The sequence below is a fragment of the Vulpes lagopus genome, chromosome 1 (assembly GCF_018345385.1).
Source record: "Vulpes lagopus strain Blue_001 chromosome 1, ASM1834538v1, whole genome shotgun sequence".
In the NCBI taxonomy this organism is placed as follows: Eukaryota; Metazoa; Chordata; class Mammalia; order Carnivora; family Canidae; genus Vulpes; species Vulpes lagopus.
Window position 1 is genome coordinate 160,892,933 of NC_054824.1, and position 20,161 is coordinate 160,913,093.

General features: G+C 40.3%; 1 protein-coding gene across 3 annotated transcripts in view; it reads right to left on the reverse strand.

The window, feature by feature from the left end:
* RC3H1 (ring finger and CCCH-type domains 1) overlaps positions 1 to 16,215 on the reverse strand; it is a 79,758-nt gene extending 63,543 nt beyond the window's left edge. For 2 of the 3 annotated variants that reach the window (XM_041753463.1, XM_041753449.1), the window contains exon 1: positions 15,953 to 16,083. The gene's annotated coding sequence lies outside the window, so the exon portion shown is untranslated. Of the gene's footprint in view, positions 1 to 15,952; positions 16,084 to 16,118 lie in introns of those variants that run through there. The other variant, XM_041753455.1, reaches the window with a different exon arrangement.
* Between the last annotated feature and the right edge of the window lie 3,946 nt (positions 16,216 to 20,161).

A 20,161-nucleotide genomic window follows, 5' to 3' on the forward strand; every position in this document is an offset into this window, starting at 1 on the left:
TGAAAAGTAATGCAACAGAATAAGAGGTATGGATTCATTTTCCAACTTAGAATTATTTCTAGACTGCTATCCCTGACAAAAATTTCATTTTGAGTTTTAAAAAATGGACAAACTGCTACATGGCCTCCAAACAAGAAGCTTATATATAGCTACAATGTATTTTATTTATATAAAGTGGTTTGGAACAGGTAAAAATTGTAAAAGAAGATATTTTGCTGATTCCCAAGTAGTTAGCTACTGTTAGAGAATTCACTAATTTGTTGCTACTATGTCAGAATTAAACACAAAACACTTCCTTCAAAATACATAATGATGACCTTTTGGAGATTAAATTCATGCTCAGGTTAGTGCAGTATATTTATGGGTGTTTCAGACAGCAAGGAATAAAGGCTGAGGTAAGTCTAACTGCTCTAGATTGCACAATAAATGGATTATGTACAAATATTATTACATTTTTTGGTAAAAACAGGGAGCTCTGCTTTTTCATCTTAAGGAATTAAGATCAGTTTGCCCACTATTCCAATCCTGAACCTTTTTTTCTCATTTCCCTTTAAGCCTTAATATATTAATTCCCATATGAAGAGTCTTACTTGATCACTTTATTTTAAATGGATCATATATTCTTTCCATCTCTACTTCTCTGAGGACCCATATTTATTCACTCAAAAAATACTAAGAACCTACTGTACGCCAGACAGTGCCCTAGGATGTGAATTTGCAGCCCTTAAAGAAACAACGACGCTGCTCTCACAGACCACAGTCTCTCTCATCTGGATCATAGTAGTAACCTTTGAACCAATCTGCCTCTACATTATTCTTGTCTTCCTCTATCCTCCTCACAGCTACTGGTCATTCACCTATGTTTTACTTCCACAACAAACAACTCAACTAAAAACATGGACAATAGACTCAAACATTTCACAAAAGGGGATATCCAAATGGCCAACAGGCATACCATATGCCAACTGAAGTTACAGAGTATCGTTACAAGGGGTACCTGGGTGGTTCAGTTGGTTAAGCATCTGCCTTTGGCTAGGTCATGATCCTGGGGCTGTGGGATTGAGCCTTGCATTGGACTCTCTGCTCAGCGGGGAATCTGCTTCTCCCTCTCCCTCTTTCCCTGCTCCTGCTCTCTCTTTCTCCCAAATAAATAAATGAAAAAAATTTAAAAGGATTACCATTATACATGCGGGGAATTTAAGTTAAAAAATGACAGATACAACCTCCATATACACCAGAAGAGCTAATTTTTTTTTTAGACATGTATTTAATTTTTAGAGAAAGAGAGTGAGGATGAATGGGAGGGGCAGAAGGAGAATCTCAAGCCGACTCCGCACTGAGCACAGAGCCTGACACAGAACCTGATCTCACAATCCTGAGATCATGACCTGAGCTGAAACCAAGAGTCAGATCCCTAACCAACTGCACTACCCAGGTGTCCTGGGCTAAAATTTTTAAAACAATACTAAAGAAGTTAGAAGCTCATACAATGCTGACAGCAGTGTAAGTTGGCCACCATTTTGGAAAACTGGCAGCATCTACTTAGGCCAAACAAAAGTCTACCAATGAGGGACACCGGGGTGACTCAGCAGTTGAGCATCTGTCTTTGGCTCAGGGCGTGATCCTGTGCTCTTGGGATCGAGTCCGAGTCCGAGTCCATATCAGGCTCCCCATGGGGAGCCTGCTTCTCCCTCTGTCTCTCTCTCTCTCTCTCTCTCTCACGAATAAATAAAATCTTTAAAAAAAAAAAAGTCTACCAATGATCCAAAAAATTCCAATCCTGGGTATTTTTACAAGAGAGAGGACTAATTACGTCCATCAAAAGGCATATATACAAGAACGTTCATAGTGGCCTTATTCATAAAAAGCTCAAAACAAACTGGAAACAACCCAAATAACCAGCAATAGAATGGATAAATTATAATAAATTCACACAATGGAATACTATATAGCAATAATAAAAGATTGATATGTTACATATAAGGTGAATGTATTTCACAGATATTATAATAAACAGAGCCAGATACAAAATAGCACCTACTGAAAGATTTAATTTATAGAGGAAGGAAAAAGAATACATGATGCATGACTTCATTTAAAAAGAGGCAAAGTATCCATGGTGCTAGAAGTCAGAATAACTGTTAGGAAAGGTGGGTGACAGTAGGGAGGGTATTGTCTGGGAAAAAGAAGAAAGAATTCTTAAGTGCTCTTAGAGACCCTGTATATCTTGGTCTAGGTAATGATCTGGTATATTACAAGTGTATATATTTAAAAAGTCATCAAGATAGACCCCTAAAGACATGCTTAATTCCATATATATTATACTTCAATTTAAAAAACAAGTAACATCAACAACAATTTCTTTGATGGTGCCTGAAGAAGATCAAGTAGTTGACATGCCATAAAGATCTTTAGGATGTGGCCCCCACTTACCCCTCCAATCTGACTTTTCATCACTATCTGCCTCATATTTTATTCTTTACCAACAGACATATCAAATTTCCCTGCACACAATATATTCTTTTTCACTCTAGGTCTTGTTTGGTTCAAGTAGTCCCCTAAATCTAGAATGTTAAACCTCTACTCATCCTAAAGTCCCACTTAGTTCAGGAAGTTCTTTCAAGAAATCCTTTGTAGCACAGCATATATTAGGTATTCCTCTCATGGTTCTGAGAAATATGAAATGAGAAAGTCCGTATTGTTGTATGTTGCATTGCATATATTTGCTCAATAATTGTTCAATGACTGAAAAAAATTACTACTCTGCCTGACAGTAACAAGTCTCATTTTTCTAAAGATAGTCAACTTGGGACAATTCACATAAAAGATAAAGCTGAATGGCAATGGGATTAAGACAGCAGGATGTATCACCACACAATAAATTTTTCAATTAATGTAGAATAAAGTGTCTCCAAAATTAAATATATCCTTAAAAATATATATAAGCTAGGAAAACTAAAAGTGAAGTGGTAAATTAAAAAGATAAGAATAAATAAGCTAATCGGAAAAGAGTATATATTGTCTGATTCCAATTATACAATATTATATTCTAGAGCACGTGGATGGCTCGGTTGGTTAAGTGTCTGACTCTTGATCTCAGTGTCATGAGTCCAAGCCCTATGTTGGGCTCCATGCTGGGTATGGAGCCTACTGAAATGAAATTTAATTGTATTCCAAATAAAAACATGAAAAGATATTCTACATCAAAAGCCATGAGGAAAATGCAAATTAAAACGTGATACCACTACACACCCAACAGAATGGCCAAAATCTGTAACTCCAACAACACCAAATGGTAGCAAAGATATAGAACAGGACAGGGATGCCTGGGTGGCTCAGCGGTTAAGTGTCTGCTTTCCACTCAGGGTGTGGTCCTGGAGTCCTGGGATCGAGCCCCACATCAGGCTCCCAGCATGCAGCCTGCTTCTCCCTATGTCTCTGTGTCTCTCTCTGTCTCTCATGAATAAATAAATAAGATCTTAAAAAATATATATATATATATAGAACAGGGCAATGGGACAGCCACTTTAAACAATTTGTTGGTTTCTTACAAACTAAATGTACTCTTACCATACAGTCATTCACCTTGCTATTTACCCAGAGGAGTTTAATATTTTGACTACACAGAAACCTGTAAATGGATGTTTACAGCAGCTTTATTCATAACTACCAAAACTTGGAAGCTATCAACCAGATGTCTTTCAGTAGGTGAATGTAAAAATAAACTGGTACATCTAGACAATGGAATATTATTTGGCATTAAAAAGAAATGAGCTATCAAGCTACAAAAAACATGGACAAAACTTAAATGCATTGCTAAAAGAAAGAAGCCATCTGAAAAGGCTACTTACTGTGTGATTCCAACTACAGGACATTCTGGAAAAGGCAAAACTAAGGAGACAATAAAAAGATCATTGGTTGCTAAGAGTTGGGGTGAGGAGGGATCAGTAAGCAGAACACAGGATTTTTTTGGGTAATGAAAATACTCTGGGGGATCCCTGGGTGGCTCAGCGGTTTAGTGCCTGCCTTTGGCCCAGGGCGCAATCCTGGAGTCCCAGGATAGTGCCCCACATCAGGCTCCCAGCATGGAGCCTGCTTCTCCCTCCTCCTGTGTCTCTGCCTCTGCCTCTCTCTCTCTCTCTCTCTCTCTCTCTCTGTCTCTATCATGAATAAATAAATAAAAATTGTTTAAAAAAGAAAATACTCTGTATGATACTATAACCATGAATACTTGTCATCATACATTTGCCAAACCCACAGAATGTGCCAACTAAGAATGAACCCTATGTGAACTATGTACTTTATATCTCAATGTAGATTCATCAATCTTTTTTTTTTTTTTTTTTTTTTTTTTGCGATAAATATACCACTCTGGTGGTGGATGCTGATAATGTGCATGTTTGACAGCAGGAAGTATATGGGAAACTTAAGTACCTTCTTCTCAATTATGCTGTGAATCTAAAACTGCTCTACAAAAAGTCTTAAAAACAAAAAAAAGAGTTAAAAAAATTAACAATTGAACCTGAAATCTTTCCCAAATGTGGAGAATCTATTGACAGGATTTTACTCCCTACTTCTTTCCCCTCCACCCCCCTTACCATTTTGTCATTATGCACCTAAGAGACTGTTGAGTTTTATCTTGACACTGAGTACAATGAATTAACTAACGTATGTTAATCATTAGGAAACCAGGTGCTACTACTTCAATATTCAATGATGCTCTCATAAGAACATTATCTACTCTGGCCTTTGTGATATTCTAAATTGCTCCTAAACGCATTTAGAGATTATCTATTCTAAGGATTTTATTATTTCACAAAACCATCCTTAAAAAAAAAAAAAGCAACAGAAAGAAAATAAATTGGCCTTCTCTGCCCTTATTAACAGGTTTTCATCAACTGCAGACCTACAGACCTATCATATTAAAATTACATTTCTGAAAAAATTGATTCAGTTAATGAGTCAATCCATAGAACCTATAACTCAATTTTTCTAAATATATGGAGAGCCTTACATTTCAGTCTCTGATAAATTTAAAGAAAAGTAAATTTAAGCAAAGAACGTTCAATCAAAACAGTTCAAAAACTTATTTCAATGGAGTAATTAATGTAAAATTTGACATATAAAACATGGGTTTTAAAAGACTAATTATTGGGAAAGCATTTCAAAACAAAGCTTAAAATCCAAGGTGCAGGGATCCCTGGGTGGCGCAGTGGTTTGGCGCCTGCCTTTGGCCCAGGGCATGATCCTGGAGACCCAGGATAGACCCCACATCGGGCTCCCGGGCCATGGAGCCTGCACCCTCTGCCTGTGTCTCTGCCTCTCTCTCTCTCTCTCTCTCTCTCTCTCTGTGACTATCATAAATAAATAAATTAATAAAAAAAAAAATCCAAGGTGCATGTTTTTTGGTGTTTTTTTTTTTTTTTTTTTTTTTAAATACAGCACTTAAATATGGAAGCCTACAACTCTTTAACAGCATGTCACCACAAAAACAGAATTTTGAGCCAGGAATGACCAGTATACAGGGAAGGTAAAATCAGAACCAAACACAATAAAGCAAAAGAGTCTGACATAAGGCTCTCCACTTTTCAAGCTCTGGAAACTTTAACAAGGAAGATAAAGGTTCATGTGATAACCAATTTGGATTTTACAGATTAAAATGTAGTTTGAATAGAATCCAAGTGTAAATCCAACTGCCAAAAGAGAATTCTGGATACCAATAATGTTCAGTTCAACTCTATTCACCCTTACCAGCTAATTCATAATAGTCCTGGAAATTAATTTTCATTATCTAAAATGACTCATACTCAAAAATATTTTTTAATATTTTCCCATCATAACTGAATTATATAGAAAGAAACCAGCTAAATGGGATAATTTTATTCCATTAAAATTCTAATAAAGAATAGTATCACTATTAAATCTATAGTTTTGATCTATAAGTATTAATATTGGGCAATTAGATTCTAATCTCACTACTGCCATTTATTCTGAGATCTGTATATCCTTGATAAATATTCGAAAAAGTTAGAGAAAAACAAGAAAAAGTGACTCCAGATTCTAGAACACAGAAAAGTGGAGTAAAAGATGAGTAAAAGATGATACTTTGATAGGAAACTGAGGAAACCGTTAATGGACAAGATTTATTTGGAAAGGCTGTTTCTTGCAGGGAGTAAATTTTATTATGTAAAGTTCAGGGCTGCCAGCCACAAAGCATTGAAAATGTAGACTTGAGGACAAGCTGAGATCATGTAAAGAGGTAAGTTTTCTGTGAGAGTGAACAGAACCAGAGAACTGGACCTTGGGAGGATAGTTTACATCAGCACTCTTCAATAAAACTTCCAGAGATGTTGAAAATGTTCTTTGTCTTCAGTTTCCAATATGGTAACCACGAGCCACATGTGGTTATTGAGCCACTGAAACATAGCTGGTGCAACTGAGGAACTAAATTTTAGGTTTTATTTGATTTTAATTAAAACTTAAATTTATCGGGATCCCTGGGTGGCGCAGCGGTTCAGCGCCTGCCTTTGGCCCAGGGCGCGATCCTGGAGACCCGGGATCGAATCCCACATCGGGCTCCCGGTGCATGGAGCCTGCTTCTCCCTCTGCCTGTGTCTCTGTCTCTCTCTCTCTCTCTCTCTGTGACTATCATAAATAAATAATAATAATAAAATTTAAAAAAAAAACTTAAATTTATCCATAAAATAGAATATTTAGTAGTAAAAAGAAATGAGCTACCAAGCCACAAAAAGACACAGAAAAAACTTAAATGTTACATTGCTAAGTGAAAGAAAACAATCTCATTCATAAAATTATATAGCACAAAGTGTGAATCTTCATATAAACTATGGAATTTAATAACAATTTATCAACATTGACTCATCAATTATAATAAGTGCACCACACTAATACAAGATGCTCATAGAGGTAACTGAAAGGAAGGTGTATATGGAAACTGCACCTTCAAGACAATTTTCTATAAACCTAAAACTGCTCTAAAGAAATCAAGTCTATTAAAAATTTTACATTTAAGCAGCCATTTGTATCTAGCAGCTAGTACTGAAGAGCACAGATCCGTATTAATGAAAGACTGATGTGGACAGAAAATGAGAATGGTATCTCATTCCTAACCACTACTTCAAAAGTACATATATAGGGCACCTGGCTGGCTCAGTCAGTAGAGCATGTGATTCTTGATCTCAGAGTTGTGAGTTCAAGCCCCATGCTAAATGCAGAGACTAGGGATCCCTGGGTGGCGCAGCGGTTTAGCGCCTGCCTTTGGCCCAGGGCGCGATCCTGGAGACCCGGGATCGAATCCCACGTCGGGCTCCCGGTGCATGGAGCCTGCTTCTCCCTCTGCCTATGTCTCTGCCTCTCTCTCTCACTGTGTGCCTATCATAAATAAATTAAAAAAAATTTAAAAAATAAAAAAAATAAATAAATGCAGAGACTACTTAAAAATAAAACCTAAAAAAAAAAAAAAAGTACACATACATTTCATCCTAAACTACGCAATTTATATGTAGCTTGAGTAGCAAAACTATTTCAAATATTCTAGATGAGTATCTTTCTAAAACAATTTTTGTTAAACAATTTAAGGAGGAAAATAACATTTATTGAATGAGTACTAGGTATCCGGTACTATACTAAAGATGTACGTTATCTTGGGATTCCTGGGTGGCGCAGCGGTTTAGTGCCTGCCTTTGGCCCAGATCACTTTGGCGTGATCCTGGAGACCAGGGATCCCACGTTGGGCTCCCGGTGCATGGGGCCTGCTTCTCCCTCTGCCTGTGTCTCTGTCTCTGTCTCTCTGTCTCTCTCTCTGTGACTATCATAAATAAATAAAAAGATGTATATTATCTCAAACTTCAAAACAAAGCTTTTTTTTTTTTTTTAAGATTTGATTTATTTTAGAGAGTAGAAGCACACACGCAAGCAGGGGGGAGGAGGAGAGAAAGAGAAAATCTCAAGGAGGGCCCACACCCAGCACAGAGCCTGAGGTAAGGAGGGCTCAGTCTCACAACCCTGATATCATGACCTGAGCAGATAATCGAATAAGTTGCTTATCTGAATTGACTGAGCCACCCAAGTGCCCCCAAAACAAATCTTTAAAGGAAGGTATTACCATTTGTTTTTAGAAATGAAGAATCATAAAGCTTAAGTGATAAAAAATGGGAACCTAGATATTTCTGACTCCAAAGCTTATGTCATAATATTTTTAGGACTCCCAAAATTCTGAACATAATTAAATTTTCCCACAATGAATTTATCATCAGGAATAGGTTATACAGCACAATACAATAATCAATTAATGACACAGAGTCTAATGAGGTGCTGTTTCTATGTTAAATGGCCCCAAGCTAATGAGTTTTTTTTTTCCCTGTCACCCCCCCCCCCCTTGCTGTCCCTTTTACCTACAGTGCCTCTACTCCCACAGCTAATTTGCACCTTTTAATCTGCTATGGGATTAAAGAACAGATAATCAAATTTATTAGAATTATGTACAAACCAAGAGAGCTCCTAAATCAGTGCCTTAGTGCAGATGATGAGGTTATTAATCTTGTAACAATTAAGTCTTTTTGTATACTTCCTATTCTAAACTGGGACCTGGAAAGATGAACTACTATTCTATAATAAAGCTAAGAATACAATCATCCTATTTCATTCAGAAATCTTCCACTAAACCGTATTTTTTAGCATAGATCTCTAAACATCACCTCATTTAAAGATGTTATTTTAATGATTAAATGTATTTTTTTTAAGATTTTATCTGAGAGAGAATGCATGAATGGGTGTGAGAGCACAGGGTGGGCATAGGGCCGCAGGGACAGGGGGAGGGAGAAAGAATCTGAAACAGACATCACACTGGGCATGGAGCCTCACTCTGTCTCAATCTCAGGACTGCAAGATAGTGACTTGAGCCAAAACCAAGAGTCCGGGCAGCCCCAGTGGCTTAGCGGTTTGGTGCTGCCTTCAGCCCAGGGCGTGATACCGGAGACCAGGAAGCAAGTCCCATGTAGGGCTCCCTGCATGGAGCCTGCCCACCCCCCTAATAAATAAATAAAATATTTAAAAACAAAACAAAACAGGGGCATCCCGGGTGGCTCAGTGGTTTAGCACCGCCTTTAGCCCAGGGCCTGATCCTGGAGACCCGGGATGGAGTCCCACATCGGGCTCCCTACATGGAGCCTGCTTCTCCCTCTGCCTGTGTCTCTGCCTCTCTCTCTCTCTCTCTCTCATGAATAAATAAATAAAATCTTTAAAAAAAACAAAACAAAACAAGAGTCCAATGATTAACCAACTAAAGCACCCCAATGATTAAATTTATTAATTTAGTATACTTGGCTTTCCAATGTTGCTATAAAAATTAATGAGGCATATATAAAAACAAAGAAATATTTACAAAGAATTAATACTGTTCTGAAAAAAATCACTATAAAGGAAACCACTGATTTTTAAATATTCGTTTTTGCTTTTTTTTTCTTAAGATTTTATTCATTTATTCATGAAAGGCACAGAGAGAGAGAGAGAGAGAGGCAGAGACACAGGCAGAGAAAGAAGCAGGCCCCACGCACAGAGCCCGACACGGGACTCGATCCCGGGTCTCCAGGATAAGACCCTGGGCTGAAGGTGGGCGCTAAACCACTGAGCCACCCAGGAGTCCTGATTTTTAAATATTCTTAAGTAATTCTTTCTTCTCATCACTTTTTAAGTTGTTCTTTTAACTAAGTAAATTTACCCTTAAAAAGGGGAGATCAATAAGGTGACTTTTCATATGCCCTTCTGGTTCCAAGATTAGGGCCAGAGGGGTATCAAGGTCACCAACAATAATATGGATCAGGTCTGATAAGAACTCTGACATTTGAAAACAACTAAGAAAATATGAATACTTAAAATCATGTTTAAAGGAGGGGGAAGGAGATTAATATCAAAATTTAAAATATTCTTCTCCACCTTGATCTTCTGTAACTATTACAAATCTTTACTAATAACACAAAACCTATTTTGCACTTCTCACCATAAATTTTAAGATCTCAATTTAATTCCCGGGGCGGGGGGGGGGGGGGGGGGGGGGGCGGCTGGTTACCATTTTGAATTTAAGATAAAGATACATGAGTATTTCCGAAGCCCAAAATCTAAACTTCAAATTTAGCAATTCTAAATTTACAAAGTCTGGGGCACCTGCTGGGTCAGTCAGAAGAGCATGCGACTCTTGATTCTGGGTGTAGAGATTACTAAAAAGAAAAAAAATCTTTTTAAAGGGGTGTGCCGGGCTTACATGGATGGGTAGAGTGTGCAACTCTTGATCTTGGGGTTTTGAGTCCAAGCCCCATGTTGGGAGTACAGATTACTTACTTACTTGCTTAAGTCCAAGTATATTATTCCAGAAAGAAAAAAAGCCTAATAGTCTGTACATTATTCCAGAAAGAAAAAAAGCCTAATAGTCTTCTCTCTCGATTCATGAACTAAACCAATCAAAAAAGCCAGAAATCAACTGCTTCAGTAATAGCGTCCATGTTTTTGGTGGGAGTCACCTAGAGAGCCAAAACCTAGGGGTTTTTTGTTTTGTTTTAAAGACTTATTTATTTATTCATGAGCGACACAGAGAGAGAGAGGCAGAGACATACGCAGAGGAAGAAGCAGGCTCCTCGAAGGGAGCCTGATGTGGGACTCGATCCCAAATTCTGGGATCACGTCCTGAGCCAAAAGTAGACACTCAACTGCTGAGCCACCCAGGCGTCCCTAAAACCTAGGTTTTTAAGACTTATTCAACATGGATTAAAAGCAGAGTCAGGCAAATTATAATTCTACATATCCTAAAAGATTATCAGAATAAAATAATTATAAAGTTAGATACATAAAGATCAAAGAGTTTCAACCTAAAAATCTTCTTCCAATATAATCTCAGGTAAAGTCCTTGTCTGTTAACATTTCAAGTTTCTTCTACACATTAAGGAAAAAAAAAAGGAGGGGTAAGATAAAAAAGAGAAAAATCAAAAGGCAAATAAATTATAGAGAACAAACTAACAAATACCAGTGCTCATATTTGTATAGAACATTATAATTTAGTTAATTCTCATAACCCAATAAGGAAATACAAATGAGTCTGAGAGTTTGAGTAGAACTCCTTTGGAATGATCAAAATTAAAACTGCAAATTGCTGTGACTTTCAACTTTTCTTCCATAAAGAGTCCCTGGCAGCCTGCCTACTGTACTCAAGAGAAGCATGCAAAGAATGAGGTGGTTTTTGATTCCTAACAATCATATCCCAAAGTTTTTTCTGCAATTTCAATTATACATAGTACTGCTCCTTAATCTTGATTCAATATAATTTTATGTTAAATCCACAGAGACAAAGTAGAATGCTGGTTGCTAAGGACCAAGGGGAGGGAGAAATGGGGAGTAACTGCCTAATGGTTACAGAGTTTCCTTTGGGGGTGATAAAAGGGTTTTGGAATTAAACAGTGGTAGTTGCACAATATTGTGAATATACTGCTACTAAACTGCTTACTTTAAAATAACTAGTTTTATGTTCAATGAACTGAACCTTAATTTAAAAATTGTTTATGTTAAGATATATATATAATATATATGGACATATATGTATATAATGATCCCCTTAGAACTCTTCTTCAAAAACATTGCTACCATGTTCAAATGCTATTTAGATCTTGGGGATTTTTAGATGCATTACAAGTTAAATTATTACCATATATCCATAGTAATAATCAGAGAGTTAAGTACTGACATCAATGCTAAAATGCTTTAACATCAAAATATTGCTAACATATGACATATGACATACATTAGCTAATAATCTCAAAGAAAAATATAAATGAGGGCAGCCCCAGTGGCTCAGAGGTTTAGCACCACCTTCAGCCCAGGGCATGATCCTGGAGACCCAGGATTGAGTTCCATGTCGGGCTCCCATCATGGAGCCTGCTTCTGCCTCTGCCTGTCTCTCTCTCTGCCTCTTCCTCTCTTCCTCTCTCTCACTCTCTCTCTGTGTCTCCCATAAATAAATAAAATCTTTAAAAAAAATAAAAATATAAATGAACCTTAAAATATTTATTCCTTCTTGGCAGGTCACAATTTCAGTCAGCTAACCTGTGCTTAAAAGGTCAACACAAATTTTTTTACTAGAATTCTTTTCCCAAACCTCAACCAATTAAGAAAATACTGTGAACTAATAAGAAGTGTCTAATATTACATAAAGAGTAAACAAGAATATTATGTAAGAAATGAACAGGCACAAATCTGACCAATAATGGATATAAATAATTGTGCTGAAGTTAACGGTCTTGGGGATATAGGGTGACATTATTTAGGATTAGTAAACCGGTCACTTGAAAATATATAGAATCTACTTAAACTCTGAAATAAAAAAAAAATTCCTCTGTATAATGCCAGACAAAATTAATCTTATGCCATAACAATCTCCAAGGCTAGTCCTGATCCAAATCCTAGTCCTAGACTCCAGGACTAAACAAGAGATCTTCAAGAGCATCCTACAGAATCAGCTAATTGTGAAATCTACTGTGACTGTTATGACACAGACTGATGTGGGAATTTAAATCCATTTGAATCTAATGCCAAAGAATACCTGAACTCCTGAGTGCTGACAGGGCCAAAGCTAAACCAGGTCAGTATACCCTGCCAAAGAACATCTTGCTCCAAGGTATCCACCAAACAAGGATCATTTATCAGTGTATTCTTCACTTTGTTGAGTACCAACCACTCTCAAGATATATCCAAAAGTAGACTGATTAGACGCCCCCCTAAAAATTCCATTTTGAATCCCTAAGATCTAGACATAAAAAATGCTGCAGAATTCTAAATGATCTGTGGCTTTAAAAAATTATAAATGAAGAATTTCAAATGTTAGCTGACCCAGCTTGAATATCCCTGATTGTTACTAAAATCATTTTTAAATTACCATGAAATGGTTCAAAGGCACAATTTAGTAATTGTTTACATAGCAAATTAAAGCCATGAAACCATTATAGCAATGCCATAAATCTCTCCTATGTAAATAGATGAGTTACTAGATCAACAGCATTTAAATTTGCTAAAAACAAAAATAAGCGTTTCATTTGTAATTCACATGAACTTATAAGTGAATATTTGGCAGGGTATAAATAATGTTAATAGAAAGGTATTAGGGCTAAAAGCAAGTACAGTATTACAAAGCATAGTTCCTGGTCAAAAAAAGGAAATCTGTCAACATAGGAGAGGCTTCAAAACTAAACACTGAGACACATGGTGGCAGTAGTAAAGCATCTAATTTATGCCACAAGACCTGGGTTTGAGGAAGCTCTGTAACCTATTAATTATGTGGCCTTTTTGCTAGTTACATAGTTTCTCTTAGCCTCATATTCTTCATATATAAAATGAGAATAATTAACACCAATATTACAGCCAAAATAGGAGAATTTAAATGGGAATATTTTTACTCATTCAACAGAGATGCTTTAAAAAACTCATTTTTTATGTACAAAAAATCCTTTCAAATTTCTTCAAATTAATCAAATATATAGTAACTTTTAATATTACCAAGAAAATTCAAAATCTAATTTTTTCTCAAATCTAATTCTTAAGCTATGGTTCCAAACCTTAGAGAAATTCTTAAATATTACTTGAAAAACTGAAATTATAGGATTAAACATTGAAAAAATATGACAATGTGGGGATCATATCTTAAAATAGTTTTGACAACTATTAAAACTAGAACTCTCTAAAAAATTTTTCAAAATTAAACATAAATAGGGACCCAGACCCTACCCATAAATTGTTGAGCCAACATCCAAACACAAAACCTCCACATTTAAAAATCTTTTGTTTTCAGGAAAATGATATTAAGAGGCAAATTGGTCCTTCACACAAGATTTTTTTTTTTTAAATAACCAAGCACACTACCCACTTACAACTTAAGAATTTGTACGGTTTAGGGTCATAGATAAATATAAGGTCATTACAAGATAGACTCTACTTGCATTTTGTGCTGACCCAACAAAATCCAGCATAAAAAGGAATTATGGATTCCAGTACTTAAAAAAAAAAAAAAAAAAAAGTGTTCTTTCTGAGACTTATTAGCTGGAACCATGTGAAAGTTGTTCTTTCCCCATCACTTTAAAGTCAAAACATCCACATTATTTACACTAGGCATAAAATGAGAGTTATGCATATTTTCCCACTATAATTCTAAACAACAATAAGATAGTGCAACCTCCATGTTTATTTGGCTGTTAGTATATTTACAGTCAATTCTCTTGAAAGAATTAAGGACTAGTGCCACTCATTAAATTTCACATACACTAAAAATGCTTCGAATTATAACACAGACAATTCTAAGTAGAAATTTACCCTAAAACTGGATGGAAGACATTAACTGGCATCTTTTCTGCACAGGTCAATTTTCCTTTCAAGAACACGAATTGAGGGACCAAGTAACTGAATGTTAAACAGTAGAAAGCAATCTTCCCGGCTGCATCCAAACAATTTTAATATAAATATCTGCAAACCTACATACAAACTGGAATGGAAGTAACTGGAATCATTCCCCCCGCCCCCGCCCCAACAATGGAAATGGGACGAGGTAGATGCCACACACACACACACACACATAAAAAAACTAAATTTAGGTGTTGTCGCAATTAACTGTTGAAGTTACAGGCACCACTGCCGGGTGTAATTGTTATATGCCTCTCCAAAAGCCTAAACATTCAAAAGAGAATAGTTGTTTCCAGTTTTTGAAAGTTACAAAGAAGTTTTGAAATCCTATTAACATCTGCTTTAGAAACCAAATATCAAACCCAAAGCAACGGTTAGTCTTAGAATAAAAGACTGAAAGGCAAAATTAAAACAGGAGACAGGGCGCAAGAAGTTCTAGCCTGGGGATGAGGAACCACTTCTCTCCTGAAGAAATGCTTCGTTAGGGCCATCCTGGGCTCATGTTGTTAGTTATTTCTTATGAGGCACATTAAACAGTGCAGAAACGGTTCGTTTGAAGAAAAGTCCTATTCAGACACTACAATTTGTCTTCGCCTCGCCAGTTAGTGGCTTTGTTTCCAGTTTCGTGGACTATTCTGGGATGTCAAGAGTTATATTATTACTGGTCCCAAAGAGCCCTTGTTTCCCTCTCACCCGGGACGTGGGCATAACTCAGGTTTAGAGAGAACCGGAGCGAAGGGACGTTTTAAGAACATCCCTCAGCCCTCCACCCCTCCCCTCCCCTCCCTTACCGATAATCACGTTTTACCTTGTATGGGTTTTTTTTTTTTTTTTTTTTTTTTTTTTTTGCTGTTGCACTCAAAATTTTTCTTAAGACACCCGCATGCACAATTTCCCCATCGCCATCAGCGAGAGAGAAGACCACCTGGCTCCATCTCCAGAAGCTTCAGGGAGCTCGAGACCCCGTGAAACCCGCTTGGCCGAGGAAGGAGAGCGCTTCAGGGGTCAGGGAAGGGGGCAGCCCCGAGGTGCGGGGACGCGGAGGCGGTGCCCGTCTACCGCCGCCTGCACCTCCCCACCCCCACGGGCCGGGGGTCCAAAAAGCATTTCCTGCGCACACTCTGCACCGCGCCCGAGGCCCTAGAGAACGCGCCGGGCCGGGCAGCCTCGGGCCCCCTCCCCTCGCCCAGGGCGGCGTCCGCACCTCCCCACGGCCTACCCACTCCTGCAGGCCCTCCCGGCCGCGCTCCAAGGCCTCAGGCCTCGGGACGCCGGCCGCTGACAAGCCCCTCCGCCGCCGGCTGGGCTGAGGCCCGGGGGGGCGGGGGAAGCGCGGGGGGCCGGCCGCTGCCGCCGAGGGGCGGAGGGCGGGCGGGGACGGCCCCTTCCCCGCCGCGGCCGCCTATTGTTCCCGACGGAGGCCGGGCAGCGACTGCCGCACTCCCCGGGCCGTGGCCGCCGCCGCCGCCGCCGCCGCCGCCGCCGCCTGCTGCTCGCTCACCGCGCTGGTCCGAGCAGCAGCTCCTCTCAGCTCCGAGTCCCCGCGGCCGTCGCCACCGCCGCGGCAGCCGCCGCCGCCGCCGCCGCCACCGTCGACTCTGACTCTGTCCCAGGCCGCCGGGCCACGGCCGCCGCCGCCACCGCCAGCGTCGCCTCCGGCCTCCCACCTGCTGCTGCTGAGGCTGCTCCTGCAGCAGGGGCCATCTTGTTGGTCGGCCTCCTCTTCCTCCACCTCCTCCTCCTCCTCCTCCGCCCCGTCGCTCGTTGTCCTCGTCCCCTTCCTCTTCCTCGGGCTCCGGCCCGCCCCGGAGACTGGGGCGGGGACGAGGGCGAGGCTCCTCCCCGGGGGCGGGGCCGCGCGGGGGGGCGGGGCCGGGCGGGGCGCGCGGGGGGGCGGGGCCGGGCGGGGTCGGGCGGGGCGCGCGGGGAAAGCTCTGAGTCACCGGCCGCCAACGCCCGGGAGGGAGGCCCGCGACGCCGTCCGCCAGCCCCCGGGGCGCACCCACGCCCGGAGCCGCCGAACTGGTCCCGCAGCCCGCCAGCCCTCCCCCCGCAGCGCCGCGGCGCCCGGCGGCGAGCGGGGATTGGGAAATGTCTGACGTCTCCTCGGGGCGCCGCGCTCCCTCTGCCCCTGGGCTTCCTCCCCTGCCGCCCCTCGGCCCCGGTGCCGCGCCCCGCGCCCCGCGCCCCGCGCCCCCCGCCCCGGAGGGCTGGTTCTTCTCGAGTGTGTCACAGCAGCTTTGCCCTTAGCCCCTGCTCTCACCGAGCCCCCAGAGAGGTCGGGCTTCCCGTCGCGGCGACACCGCCTGGAGGCCCGAGGGGACGGGGATACCTGGCGGGGGGAGGGGCGGGGGGGAGGGGCGGGGAGGCCCGGCCGGTGGACGAGTTCCTAGCTCTAAAAGCGAACCTTGCGATGATTGAAAGTTTCTTGTCCCTCGTGGAAAAGAAGCCATTTTGATTTGGGGGTGGCGGGAAGACCCCGTCCAGACCAGCGCGCTTCGCCAACCCCGTGCTCGTGACAGAGAGAACTGGAATGACCCCCCCGGCCCCCCCGTCGTTCAGTCGTAATTTCCAGATCAGCCGTCCAGAATGGAGACGGCCTCGTAGGGGCGAGCACCCGGCTAATACCGCTCTGCCGTGATTCCTTCGGTGGCTTCGGGTCTTGGCCGGGGGGCGGGGATCTCGGGCTCACCCTGCCCTTCCTCCGTGCGGACGTCACCGCCGAGAACGGGGCTACATTCAGAGAAGCTACCGCCTTTACCCCGATAAACGGAGTCCCTGGGACGGGGCTTTGTAGTACGTGTAAGACACGCCGCACACCTCTCCCAGACTCTGCGCGGCGCTCTTCGGTGGCTGAGCCCTCCTGCTACTCCGACTCCGGCTTCTTTTCGGAAGACCTAACTGACGTCTTTGTACCGACTGGAATCGCTTCCCTCTGGAGTGGGCTGAACCCGTAACCTCCCCTTCAGCCTGCTCGGTGGTAACCCCGACCCTGCAAAGCACTAACTTCCAGCTATCGCACAGGGATTGGGTTAGTGTATGCGAGTCTAAAGGCTGTCTGCCTCCCGGATGGCCTTTCCCTCTTCAAGGAGCCAGACCTCATTCCCCTGCTGGGAAAAACAGATTAATCTGTCCCTCCTGTTTTTCCTCCTCCTCGCTTCTCCCTCCTAGGGAACCTTCCACAACAGAAGGTCTTAGCGGCTGTTGCTAGGCAAACATGCCAACTTCCCTGTTTAGGTGAAGCAAATAACCCAACTTTCATTACAAGCAACCTAGATAACACAGTTTCTTTAAACCACGAATAGTTTGTGCCTCCGTCGGTAAATCCCTTTCAAATAAAATACGATGCTGAAGTTAAGTTTATTTTTATTTCACCAATTTTTCGGTTAAACATAGGTTTACAGCCAAGGGGCTTCCCGGAATTCATTGTAATAATATAATTAAACGGAAACATTTGGCAGAAAAAGGAGAAAAGCAGCTTTGAAAATTACTTGAGTGTTTACAATAAAAGCTGATGTATGAGAAACATTTACATGCTTTGAACTCCCCACTTAGGGCAGATGTGTAAATTACGAGAATAATTTGTTCCTTGAGACTGCGTCTATTTAGAAGAAAGATAATATGGTTATTTAGCAAGAAAAAAAAATAGAGATTCTGGATTGTATTCCCAAATTAATAACGCAGTAAGAATTTTAGCTACTGAACTAAGCTTGTTTTTTCCCCCTGATCGTGCTGTTTAAAATTTTTGCTATTGCTGTGTACTAACATTTTTCAGGGTTTTGAGAGGTACTGTAAATAAGATTTAATAAGACATGTTGAAATTGATACATATATTTAACGTTTCAACCACTTAAAATTGTATATTTTAATCCAGCGATTTGTATTAATCCAGTGAAATAGTGTTTGAGAACTTCCTAGAGCTAAGATAACACTCTAAGGATGTATTACTAAAGACAAACAGCTTATGTGTTTTGCAGTTGTTTGTGCTTAGAAATCACTACTATGCAGTTTTAACATAACTTAAACAATTTAGTTTTATTTTGCATTTTATTATTTAATTCTCATATAGAATGCCTAGAAATTTAGACTCTGCCCTGGCCTCCATCATGGGTATACTATGAAAGTCAAATGAGTCATTTCATGTAAAGGACTTAAAACAGTTCATGGCACATAAGTACTCAAATAATTTTTAAATATCCGTTTTAAGTATATGTCATTATAGTATTCAGTTTTTTCATCAGATGAGGATGAAACTCATCAAATACATTTTTGCTCTTAGCATGAACTCTAATGCTAGATTTTAGATTACACAAAATCAGTTAAAATAATGCCGTATGAATTTTTTCAATGTATTTCCTGATATGCCTGTACTCGATTGTTCTTCCTTTGATTTTGTCTTGTGTGTGTGTGTGTGTGTGTGTATGAGACAAAACTTTGTTTTTCAAGTTATACAGAGTGATTAAGCTAGCACATCCTTAAATAATACTCTGGAATGTGTAATTGTCAATCTAAGACATTGTTTATTTTAAAAATAGAAATGATTTTTAGATACAACCAACTTTTATGAGACAGAGACTGAGAAAGGTTGGATAGATCACAAATCTACCCAACTCCTTTATAGATAAATATCGTAGTATTGAAGAAAGTGTTAGAGAGCTGGAATAGGAGGAGAAAATATAAATAAGTCATGTGTCTCTGCTTTAAAGAAATTCAACAAGCTAGTAAGAACAATACAATAAGATAGGCGTTTAAACAACTAGAGTATAAAATAAACTGGATCATTATTGCATAGAAAGTTTAAAGTTCTATGAAAGTTAAAGGGAGGAATTAATATACAGAGACTACATTTTGACAAGTTAAAATAACTATGTATGATATGAGATATGTACCCAGAGCCATGGAAGTATAATCAGCTCAGGGCAGGATGGGGATGAGGAAGGATTAAGGAACAGGCGACAGAAGGGTGTGTGAATAGAGTTTAGATTAACAGAAAAACCTGGTTAAAGTACAGCTAGAACCTGAGACCTCTCCAATGTAAATCATTTATGGAGGGAGAGGGAATGACATCCTCAAACACAAATGCGAGCACAAAACAGCACTAGAACTGAGTCACCTGGATTTTCTAGACTGCGTTAGGTAAAGTGAGGGTAGGAGTCCAAATAAATCCTTTTTATCCTCCCCACCCAACCCTCCCTCATACATAGATTCTCCATAACATACTCCCTCCCGTAGTCGACACACCTCTTACCACTGTTCATTAAATAAATAAATGGAGAGAAAATAAATGGAAAAGAGGAAGATATTCTAAGTAGTTACACTAAGAAAATAGAAGGAAACCAGTAGTTTCTGACCTACCCTTCACCTTTAGAGTTCAGTCTGAAACTAGGCCCAAGTCAGTATTTACAAACTAGGCGTAAGAGGTTGCCTTAGATTTAGGGTAACAATCCAACATAATCATGACAGATGTAGCGCAAGCTAGTTCTGGGGTTTCTGGAGGTAGGTCTCTGTAGGCTTGATCCCAAAAGAGTTCAATAAACATGTTTCTGAGTCCCTCCTGAAACTATTTCTGAACTTGTTAGTTCAACTGTAGATAGGACCCAAACAGTTAAAACCAGAAACAGACCAGACAGCTTAACTCATGCTCTAAAATCTGTTGTATTTATTTCTTATCGCGCTTTCCTGAGGCATTGATGAAAGCATTTTTTAATGA